The sequence below is a fragment of the Triticum dicoccoides genome, chromosome 3B, assembly GCF_002162155.2.
Source record: "Triticum dicoccoides isolate Atlit2015 ecotype Zavitan chromosome 3B, WEW_v2.0, whole genome shotgun sequence".
Classification (NCBI taxonomy): domain Eukaryota; kingdom Viridiplantae; phylum Streptophyta; class Magnoliopsida; order Poales; family Poaceae; genus Triticum; species Triticum dicoccoides.
The window spans coordinates 75,254,553-75,265,074 of NC_041385.1; positions in this window are offsets into that span (position 1 = coordinate 75,254,553).

Genomic DNA, 10,522 nt, shown 5'->3' on the forward strand with positions numbered 1-10,522 from the left:
TGATGGGAACCCCTTGGATCCAGATCTTGGAGTTCTTTGTGTTCTCCTCCTTTTTCTTCCTCTCATATTCCTTCATAGCTTTCGTTGTTGTATTGGATTTGAGAGAGAAGGACTTGGGCACTCCGTGTGCCCTTGCCATTGCATTTGGTGCATAGGTTTGAGTTCTCCATGGTGATACGTGGAAGTGAAAGTTGAGAAGCTCATTACTCTTGGATGTTTGGGCACCCTAGAGCTTGTTCCTCTTGGGTGCTTTGGTGCTCTAGACAGTTGGTGTTGTCGAAGCTCAAACATTGTGCTATAAAACTTCAGACAAGCTTCAGGAGACTCTAATTAAGTTGTGGAGAGTGCCTCGAGCAATTTGTACGGTTCCGATGACCTCCCCCAAGGGTTGCCAATTGTACGGGCTCGGTGACCACCCTCAAGGGTCCCTTAGTGAAGTCACGACATCTTGCATTGTGCAAGGATGTGAGGAGATTACTGTGACCCTAGTGGCATTTTGGTGAGCATTGTGCCTCAACACCGCTCCAAACGGAGATTAGCATCCGCAAGGGTGTGAACTTCTGGATACATCGTTGTCTCTGTGTGCTTCAGTTATCTCTTACCCAAGCCCTTTAATTATGCACTTTACTTTGTGATAGCCATAGTGTTTGATGTTATATATCTTGCTATCACTTAGTTGTTTGTCTTGCTTAGCATAAGTCATTGGTGCACATAGGTGAGCCTAGTTGCTTTAGGTTTTCTGCTTGACAAATTAAACGCTAGTTTTATTCTGCATTTGTTCAAGCCTAAACCGTAATTATTTTAAAACGCCTATCCACCCCCCTTTAGGCGACATCCAGGATCTTTCGACAACTCAAATATAGAAACTCTATGTGATGTGGAGCATCCTACGGACAACACCATGTCAAGAGTCTGTTTGGCAAGTAACACGTGTAACCTCTACTTCACATACATAAAGGTGAATCATCTCCTTTACACGTGTTCACTTGACCCCTTGACACTCCACTCATGTGCATGCATAGGTATTACCGGAGCTTCACGGACGAGGAGGAGCAGTGCAAGCGATAAGGAACGACTACCCCATCTTTAAGGGAAACATGGAAGCAAAGACGGAAGAAGCGGAGCTGCTACAAGCTACAACTCTCGGACGACCGACAGCCTCCAGATGACCGACGACCTCTGGACGTCCGACGCCTGGAGACTTCACCAGCCAAAAGAACTACAGCCGATGCATTCTACAACGGCCGGACGACCGACGCCCACCGGACGTCTGACAAGCCCCAGCGACCGGACGACCGACACCTCCCGGAAATCCGACGCCACCTGTCTAGAGCCAAAACGTCGGAAGTCCGACGCCCTCCGGACGTCCGGACCCCCGCGAGCCACCGGACGACCGACGTCCCTTGGACGACCGACGCCTGCCAGTGCACAGCCGGGCCTTTGGCCTTGTATTCCTCTCTCACTTACCCCTTCGTGGCTCATACCCTAAATAGAACTCCCCCTCCTCCTTTCTAGGGTTAGCAAATATGATAGCTCATTTGTACATGAGCTTTGCTCCTACCTTCTCCTCTTGAGAGAGAGAGACTACTCCATTGGAGGCCAAGACTTCCTAGGAGAAGATCCCGAGGGATATCAAGACCCCTTCTGGGAAGGATCTATCTAGATCATCAAGACCTCCTCACGGAGAAGATCCTTCTAGGATTCAAGCCCCCATCTCCTTTGGATTTGGGATGAACTTTACCTTGTAACTTTCCTTTTGTTTTTCATGTACCTTGTGGATCTTGTGTGTCTGATTGTCTAGTGGATGTCTGATTGGACTTGTTCTTGAGTGTTTCCCCTTGTGATTTCTCTCTGTTCTTCCTCGTGTTCTTCGAGTTCTTCGAGGGTATCCACTCCAATCGTGAAAGATCAGCCTACACCGGGTTATGCCCGCATCATATGGTATCATGAGCCACGTTGATCACGTATTTGGAGTCTCCCCCTCCGTTTCTAGCCTTCTTTTGTGTGATTTCGTCCGAAATTTCGAAAATCCTCACCAAAAATAGCCCCAAAATTTAGTGTGATTTGTTGGTTTGATGATGTTTTGTTGATTTTGATCCATGGATTTGCTTGGTTTCGAGTGGATCTAGCATCTCCATAATTTCCCCTACTTTCCATCCACGAAATCTCATCAATTTTGACCCCAAAATCCCCAATTTCCGCCCAAAATCGCATCCCGAAACTCGGATCTCGAGGTGACCCAGACCCACAGGACGTCTGATGCCCCCGGAACCATCGGACAACTGACACTTACCGAACGTCCGACACCCCCGACCCAGTGCCAAAACATCGGATTTCCGTCCATTTCCGGACGTCCGTTCCACGCTCCATCCATCGGAAGTCCGACCCTTCTCGGACGTCCGACACCTGTAGATTCAGACTTTGGCTGAATTTTGTTTTGCCCATAACTAATTCATCCGGACTCCGATTTTGACGTTCTTTAGCTCATTTTGAAGCTATTGCCTTCCCCATTCCCAACAATACTACCTCCATCATTTGACTTCATCAAAATTTTGGAACTTTGGCATCTTTGCCTAGGATTTTCACCACATCAACCGCATACCACCATAGCCTTCCGCAACCTAACCCATTTTGATACATATAGAATTAGTGGTTGCTTGAGTAGTGATTCGAGTCTCCTAAGGTGTTTCGGCTACTTAGGGATGGTTACTTCTTCATCAACCACCACCACCACCATAACTTCCGCATAACCTAGACCACCATACACTTCCGCCACCCAACTTAACCCATTTATGTTTGAGCTTGTTTGAGTTGTGGCTTGTGTCTCCTAAGGTGTTTCGAATCCTTAGGGACAACAACTTCAACTTCGGCTCGCATAGCCCATCATTCCACTTCCGCATTGCCGAGTGCAGAACCACCACCGTGCTCCGCTACCACCATTTGACATTTGAGATTTTGAGTTCGTGGTTTTTTCGTTTCCTAAGGTGCTCTGGCTAATTAGGAATGGTTCTATATCAAGAACACCGCCACGAGGTCGTCATCGACAACGACCACTTCATCATAACACGCCCTTATGTACACACGACAAACCATCGACGGTAACCTTGATGACACCATTGTATATTCCCCTTGCAATTGCATTGATAACCCCTAGTCCATTTTGCGTCACTTGCCTATCGAGACTAGCCATTGAGTATTGCCGGCAACGTTACTTGTGCACATTAGAGATCGTCCCTTCCATTGCATACATACCATATCATCTTGGCATCATCATATCATCTCTTGTGTCATGAGATTGTTCCCGCATATATACAATTGCTATCTTGGTTTGTGCATTTCGCATAGTGGCCATACAAAAAAATAAAAATAAAAATAAGCTTTTAAGCAAAGAGAAAGAGCAAAGAGCTTGTATGCAAGAGCCATATCATCGTACCATAGTGCTACAATGTATCATATGGTATCATATCCGATCATCTTGGATCATCTTGTGCTAAAGCACCGGAACATCATACAAAAATAGCATACTTGGGATAAAATGTTTATCCGTTTGCATCTTATAGCTTGTGCACAAGTGTCGTATCCACCTATTGAGCAACAGTGCTACTGTCTCTCTTGAGTTGTGCAACACGAGCGTTTTTCATGGACTCCACATTTTGTGCTCATTCCTTGGTTGCACGACCCCATTTATCTATCCGTGTGTGTGTTTCCGTCTGCCATTCATTGCTATTGGTCTACTTGTTTCACTTGCAAATTTGTGAATTTCTTTCAAAATTATTGTCTCTTGCTAACATTTTGCATCAAATTTTTTGGGCCACTATCCTCACCGAGCTCCACCATAAGCTTTACTTGATAGGTGTGAGTGAACAAGTCCGGTAACAATTCGACTATTCTTTCATTTCACATTGAGTGAAATGGGATACATCCTCAACTTTGGGAAAAGGTAACTTGGTATTGTTTATCTCATTTCCTACTGACATGTGCTCGAGTCTTGGGATGGATAGGCAAAGCACACCCCCTCCGGTCTACGACGACGAGTTTGATGCCACAAAAAAAACTTCGACGCCAATATGCAAGATCAAATGGAGGAGATCAAAGCCCTCATCAAGTCCTACAAGAGATCCTCCTCATCTTGGAGAAGACGCTCAAGTGCACATCCATTCGAGCTACCATCGCTGGCAAGATCACATCAGCAACGACACCACCACGGACAAGGACGTGAAGGTCAAGAGCTCTACACCAACAACCGCTCAATGACTTCACCATATCCCTTGGAATCTTAGCCAAGAGACTTCAAGGCATCTTCGCCTATGGACATACGACATGTTCGCATACAAGCACCTTAAGACTACACCCAAGAGAAGCTCCCCAAGCTCAAGTCCGCGACTTTCACGAGCTACTACGACCTTGACATAGACCACACGATTCCTTTCTATGAGACTCAAGAACCCGAGGAGTATCTTGAGTGGGAGCGCTTGATGGACGACTACCTCAAGCTACATCAAGTTCCTCCGGAAGATCAAGTGAAGTGCGCCACAAGAAACTTCCACGACTATGCGTCGACATGGTGGCTTCACACACCTTCGGAGATCTACGACATGAGTTGGACCAAGACGAAGAGAGCTATGCGGCGAGAATTTGTGCCTCCAACCTACACAGAACAACTTCTACGCCAATTGGAGAATACCATCCAAGGATCCAAGTCCATCGACGCGTACTTAAAGAAGATGAAGAATGCCTTGCAACGAGCCAGAGTGGACGACCCCATTTCGATGAAGTCCCACTTCATGATGGGATTGCACAACAACATATCCAAGACAATCTTCCTTTAGAACCACAAGTCCCTCGACGACAACTACATTGGTGCTCTCAAGGCGGAACAAGAACTCATGATGGCCAAGGATTCTCCACCCCAAGCACACTTCTCGAATACCAAGCTCCAAGACGGCGAGCATGAGGCTAGTACCACCATGATGTCCAAGCCTGATGAGCTCCAAGATGATGCTCCCAAGTTCAACTTCACCGCCATCCCTCTTTGTGGCATTGATGGTGCCGAGTCTACCTCGACTCTTTTTCAAGATGGTGCGGTGACGACTACGACTATGGAGCCAATCAAGGAACATGCTTTGGAGGCGAGCGACATGGTGGCGAGCAAGGATGATGCTTCCATCTTAGGAGGCGAGAGTGATGATGTGTCATCTTCGGCTTTCATCCACGGTGACGGTGAAGAGATGATCGAGCATGGGATTTTCCCTTCGGTCATGGAGGATAGTGATGATGTGCCATCTTCGGTCTTCATCCACGGCGACGACAACGGGAAGGTTGAGCATGGGATTTTCCCTTTAACGACGACGTATGATGACTTGAGTGACTTGTGCCACCATATTGAGAGTGAGAGCGAGTTCACCACTAGCCCCATATATGATGAGTTGCCCAAATTCCCATGTGAGGAGAGCCACAACCCCCATCACTTGAGTGAGATGAGTGAATCCACCATATGTGACTTTGAGTGCACGTATTTTGAGGGAGTGAGTGAGCCACCACATAGAGAGAGTGAGGTATTTGATAGAGCATGTGAGGCCACTTCGATTTCTAACGGCTTAACCTGTACCTCTATTGTGTCTTGTCATTTGGTGCTAGGTCCCATATACAATGATGTGCCGATTCTCGACGACTTCGTCCTCCCTTTGGACAAGACGATTGCCATGGTGGAATATGATGCACCCCCACATGGTTCCATCAAGTTGATGATGATGACCACCATTTTTATTTCCCACCTCACCTATAGCACTTGAGTGGAATGAACAAGGTAACATAGGTGAAGGTGATGCTCTAGTCCCACTAGTGGACATACTTGACATTGATTGCTTGCATGATGTTGATCAACCTATTTCCATGTTTCATGTTAGTGCGACTTCCCCATGCGATGATTTGCCCATTTATGATGAGTATGATGATTCTCACGTGGAGTCTATTAGTTGTGATGCCATGTTACATAGGATTTATTGTGACAATTCTTTAGGTCACATCATGTTTGACAATCCGCTTGACTTGTCATATGCTATGCATGAGATCAACCATATGTATTTTTTGCAATATCTTCATAGTGACTATGCATATGCCATTAAAATAAACCCAATTTGCACATATGGCATAAATGACAAGCCCATGGTTATTGGCATTTGTTTTTCTTGTGATGATATTAACATGCTCCCTTTGCATCATTTATCTCATATGCCATGTCATGACCACGTAGCTTCAGATATGCATTGTTTTGGATGTTGTCCATTTTCTCCATATGATGTTTCCGATATTTCTCATTAGGAGACCCTCATAATTTCCTCATACATGATAGGGTTTTTGATCCATCCCATCCATTGCATGATCCCAATCATTATGTGCACCATATGCTCCCATGAATAAACATGCTATTGATGTGCCATATACTTGCATGCTAAATTTGCATCCCCATCGTGTTATACACAATAACTATTCTTTCATGATGAATGACATGTTCTTATACCATGCATCAAATTTCTTTGAGCGATGCTTATCTTGTGCTAACTCACCGTGCACATACACGTCAAGATGGATGATGTGTAAATTTACCACACACACAATTTCTTCGGTTTGTGTCTCTTTTGTGTAGGTACCCATGAATACTTGTCAACCTCACAATCCCATGAGTTGGCAAAAACGAGCTCTAGAGAGCAACGATGACTTGGGATCACGTGGATTGTATTTCACACCATTCCCATTGCGCAACAACTTCTACATGGCCCTCCCATGGTTATGGCTTATTGTCCATTACTTATCCTTTGCCCATATTGCCAAGTTCACTTTGCATGATATGCTCATTCCTACTCCTTTGACATGCATTTGTGACCCATGCTTTGCATTACACATGATGATTGATTCTAGTACTTGTATGTGTATTTGCAAGCTTGGTGGAGATATTGCTTGTTATTGCCATGATTGCTTTGTTCCCAATGCTTATGATGATGCTTTGATCATGTTTGATTTTCGTGCTTGCAATATGTCATGTACATTATCTATGTATACTATTTGCTCACATGACTTGATTGCTATGATTTCCCCTAGTGTGTTGCATCTTCGCTCCACTAGTTTGCATGACATGATGTCTATGCTTACTCATGTTGCATCACCAATGATTCATACTTGCTCTATTCATGCGGTTTATGACAACCATCTACATGCTTTGCACATGATTGTTATTGCTTCTTGTCATATATCTCCATGTGTTGCCTCTCTCATGCTAGATGATTTTCCATGTATTGAGTGCAAGAATAATTTTAGTCTTGCTAATGAGATTGCCCCCATAGCATTCTCGCATATATTTGGAGATTTTGACATATTCCTTGTGAAGCATGCTTGTCTTACCTCTTTGCACCATATACCTTGTGCCATGAATATCACCATTGTTGCATCATATTATTCATGCACTTGTGCTTCTAATGTTTTTGTGCAAGAGAAGAGAACCATCATGATGGATGACGTGTTTATCTACCATGCGCATACGCTCGTTGTTTTGTTGTGTGCATGTGTAGGATACTTGGACTTCGTGTCAACTTCCACTTCACGCGAGTTGACCATTCGAGCTCTTAAGAGCGAACCACCTTCTACCAGGATGATTCTACATCGCACTTGCTTGTGTTTTGGCATTGTGAAGAATGCACAAGGGCACGCCTTCAAGGTGACATCTTTCTTGAGCATGGATATTGACGATCTTACTACTTGTGTTGCTTGTACCATGCGACCTATTGGCCATCTTGGACCACTTGATTGCACACATGCTAGAGATCTAGCTTCGACTTGTCATTTACACATTTCCATGCCTCATGACATATATACCTTGTGTGTTGCATCCAATTCTTGGATTACTTGCCCCTATCATATGTTTGGTTGCAACAATGTCTTTTCTTCACATATGCCATGTCCCATTGCTTGCTTTATTGCCTCACACATGATGAACAATTGTTGTTTCTATTGTGTTGAGTGCTACACTATCTTCACTACACCCTATGCACGTTATGCTTGGATTGTCTTGCACTTGACCCATGTGTTTAGAAACTTCATTTAATTTGGTGTCGTGAGTCCTTCCTATGCCTACCATAGACCTTTCATTGAGCACATTAAGCATGATTGCTATGAACTTGAGGTCGATGCTTATTCGCTTGTCACACATATTTGCATCACTACCTCACATTTACATGCTTGTACCCATGATATCTTTGCTTGTGCTAAATTTATGTGCTTACATGCCATGTCACAATCTTTTGTCAAACCATATGCTTTGCATGATGATGACACTTGTTGGGTGAATCAACACTTCAATGCTAGGTTTTACACTAATGCCAACCAAATTTGTTTTTCCAAGTGTTTGTTGTCCTTGCTCCTTTTGAAGGAATCACAAGATGGTGCGACATTGGAGAGTGCACATTCCGGTTGTCAAGATGACGAGTACTTGGTGAACGTCCATGTCTACACGGCAAAGCCATCTCTTTCCCATGGTGATTTGGTTTTTGGTCCGAGGTCAGATCTTTCCTAGGGGGCAGATGTTGCAGAGCATCCTACGGACAACACCATGTCAAGAGTCCCTTTGGCAAGTGACACGTGCGACCTCGACTTCACATACATAAAGGTGAATCTTCCCCTTTACACATGTTCTCTTGACCCCTTCGAGGATGGTATACTACTTGACACTCCACTCATGTGCATGCATAGGTATTGCCGGAGCTTCACAGATAACGACGAGGAGCGCAAGCGCCAAGGAACAACCACACCATCCGTAAGGTAAGTGTGGAAGCGAAGACATAAGAAATGGAGCTGCTACAAGCTACAACTCTCGGACGACCGACGGCCTCCGGACGACTGACGACCTCCGGACGTCCGACGCCTGGAGACTTCACCAGCCAAAAGAGCTACAGCTGATGCGTGCTGCAACGGCCGGACGACCAACGCCCACCGGACGTCTGACAAGCCCCAGCGACCGGACGACCGACGCCTCTTGGAAATCCGACTCCACCTGTCCAGAGCCAAAACATAGGAATTCCGACGCCCTCTGGACGTCTGGACCCCCGCAAGCCACCGGACGACCGACGTCCCTCGGACGTCCGACGCCTGCCAGTGCGCAGCCGGGCCTTTGTCCTTGTATCCCTCTCCCACTTACCCCTTCATGGCTCATACTATAAATAGAACTCCCGCTCCTCCTTTCTAGGGTTAGCAAATATGATAGCTCATTTTTATGTGAGCTTTGCTCCTACATTCTCCTCTTGAGAGAGAGAGACTACTCCATTGGAGGCCAAGGCCTCCTAGGAGAAGATCCCGAGGGATATCAAGACCCCTTCGGGGAAGGATCTATCTAGATCATCAAGACCTGATCACGGAGAAGATCCTTCTAGGATTCAAGCCCCCATATCCTTTGGATTTGGGATGAACTTTACCTTGTATCTTTCCTTTTGTTTTTCATGTACCTTGTGGATCTTGTGTGTTTGATTGCTAGTGGATGTGTGATTGGACTTGTTCTTGAGTGTTTCCTCTTGTGATTTCTCTCCGTTCTTCCCCGTGTTCTTCGAGGGAATCCACTCCATTCGTGAAAGATCGGCCTACACTGGGTTAGCCCCGTATCACTATGGTTAGTTCTAGGGCACATGAAAATTATAGCTAGATAAATGTAAAGCATATGAAAAGAATATGAACAATATCCACATACATGCCAAGGTTCACCAATCCATATTGGTTCATTTTATTTTAGAACATTGATAACCCACAAGTATAGGGGATTAATTGTATCCTTTCCCGATAAGTAAGAGTGTCGAACCCAGCGATGAGCTAAAGGTAGAACAAATATTCCCTCAAGTTCTATCGACCACCGATACAACTCTACGCTCGCTTAACGTTCGCTTTACCTATAACAACTATGAAACTAGAAGTACTTTGTAGGTATAAAGAGATAGTTTGCAAGATAATAAAGAGAACATAAATAAAAGATAGGGACTGTTTAGATAAAGAAACAACTAAATTAGTTTTAGTAGAGAGCTTTTTGTCACAAGAAAGTTATTTGTCCCTAGGCAATCGATAACTAGATCGGTAATCATTATTGCAATTTTATATGAGGGAGAGGCATAAGCTAACATACTTTCTCTACTTGGATCATATGCACTTATGATTGGAACTATATCATTAAGGTAAAACCCAACCATAACATTAAACTATCAAGTCCTCTTTACTCACATACGCAAATAACCTACTTACTCGGGTCTGTGCTTCTGTCACTCACGCCACCCACCATAAGAAAATCTATGAACATATTGCAAACCCTACAGCAGGGATCCCTCACGCTTATGCAACACGGAGAGCACCATAGGACAGCACCAATAATAAAACATACAACTCAAACCAATCATGATCATCAATCAACCCATAGGACAAAACAAATCTACTCAAACATCATAGAATATCCATACATCATTGGGGAATAATATATAGCATTGAGAACCACGTT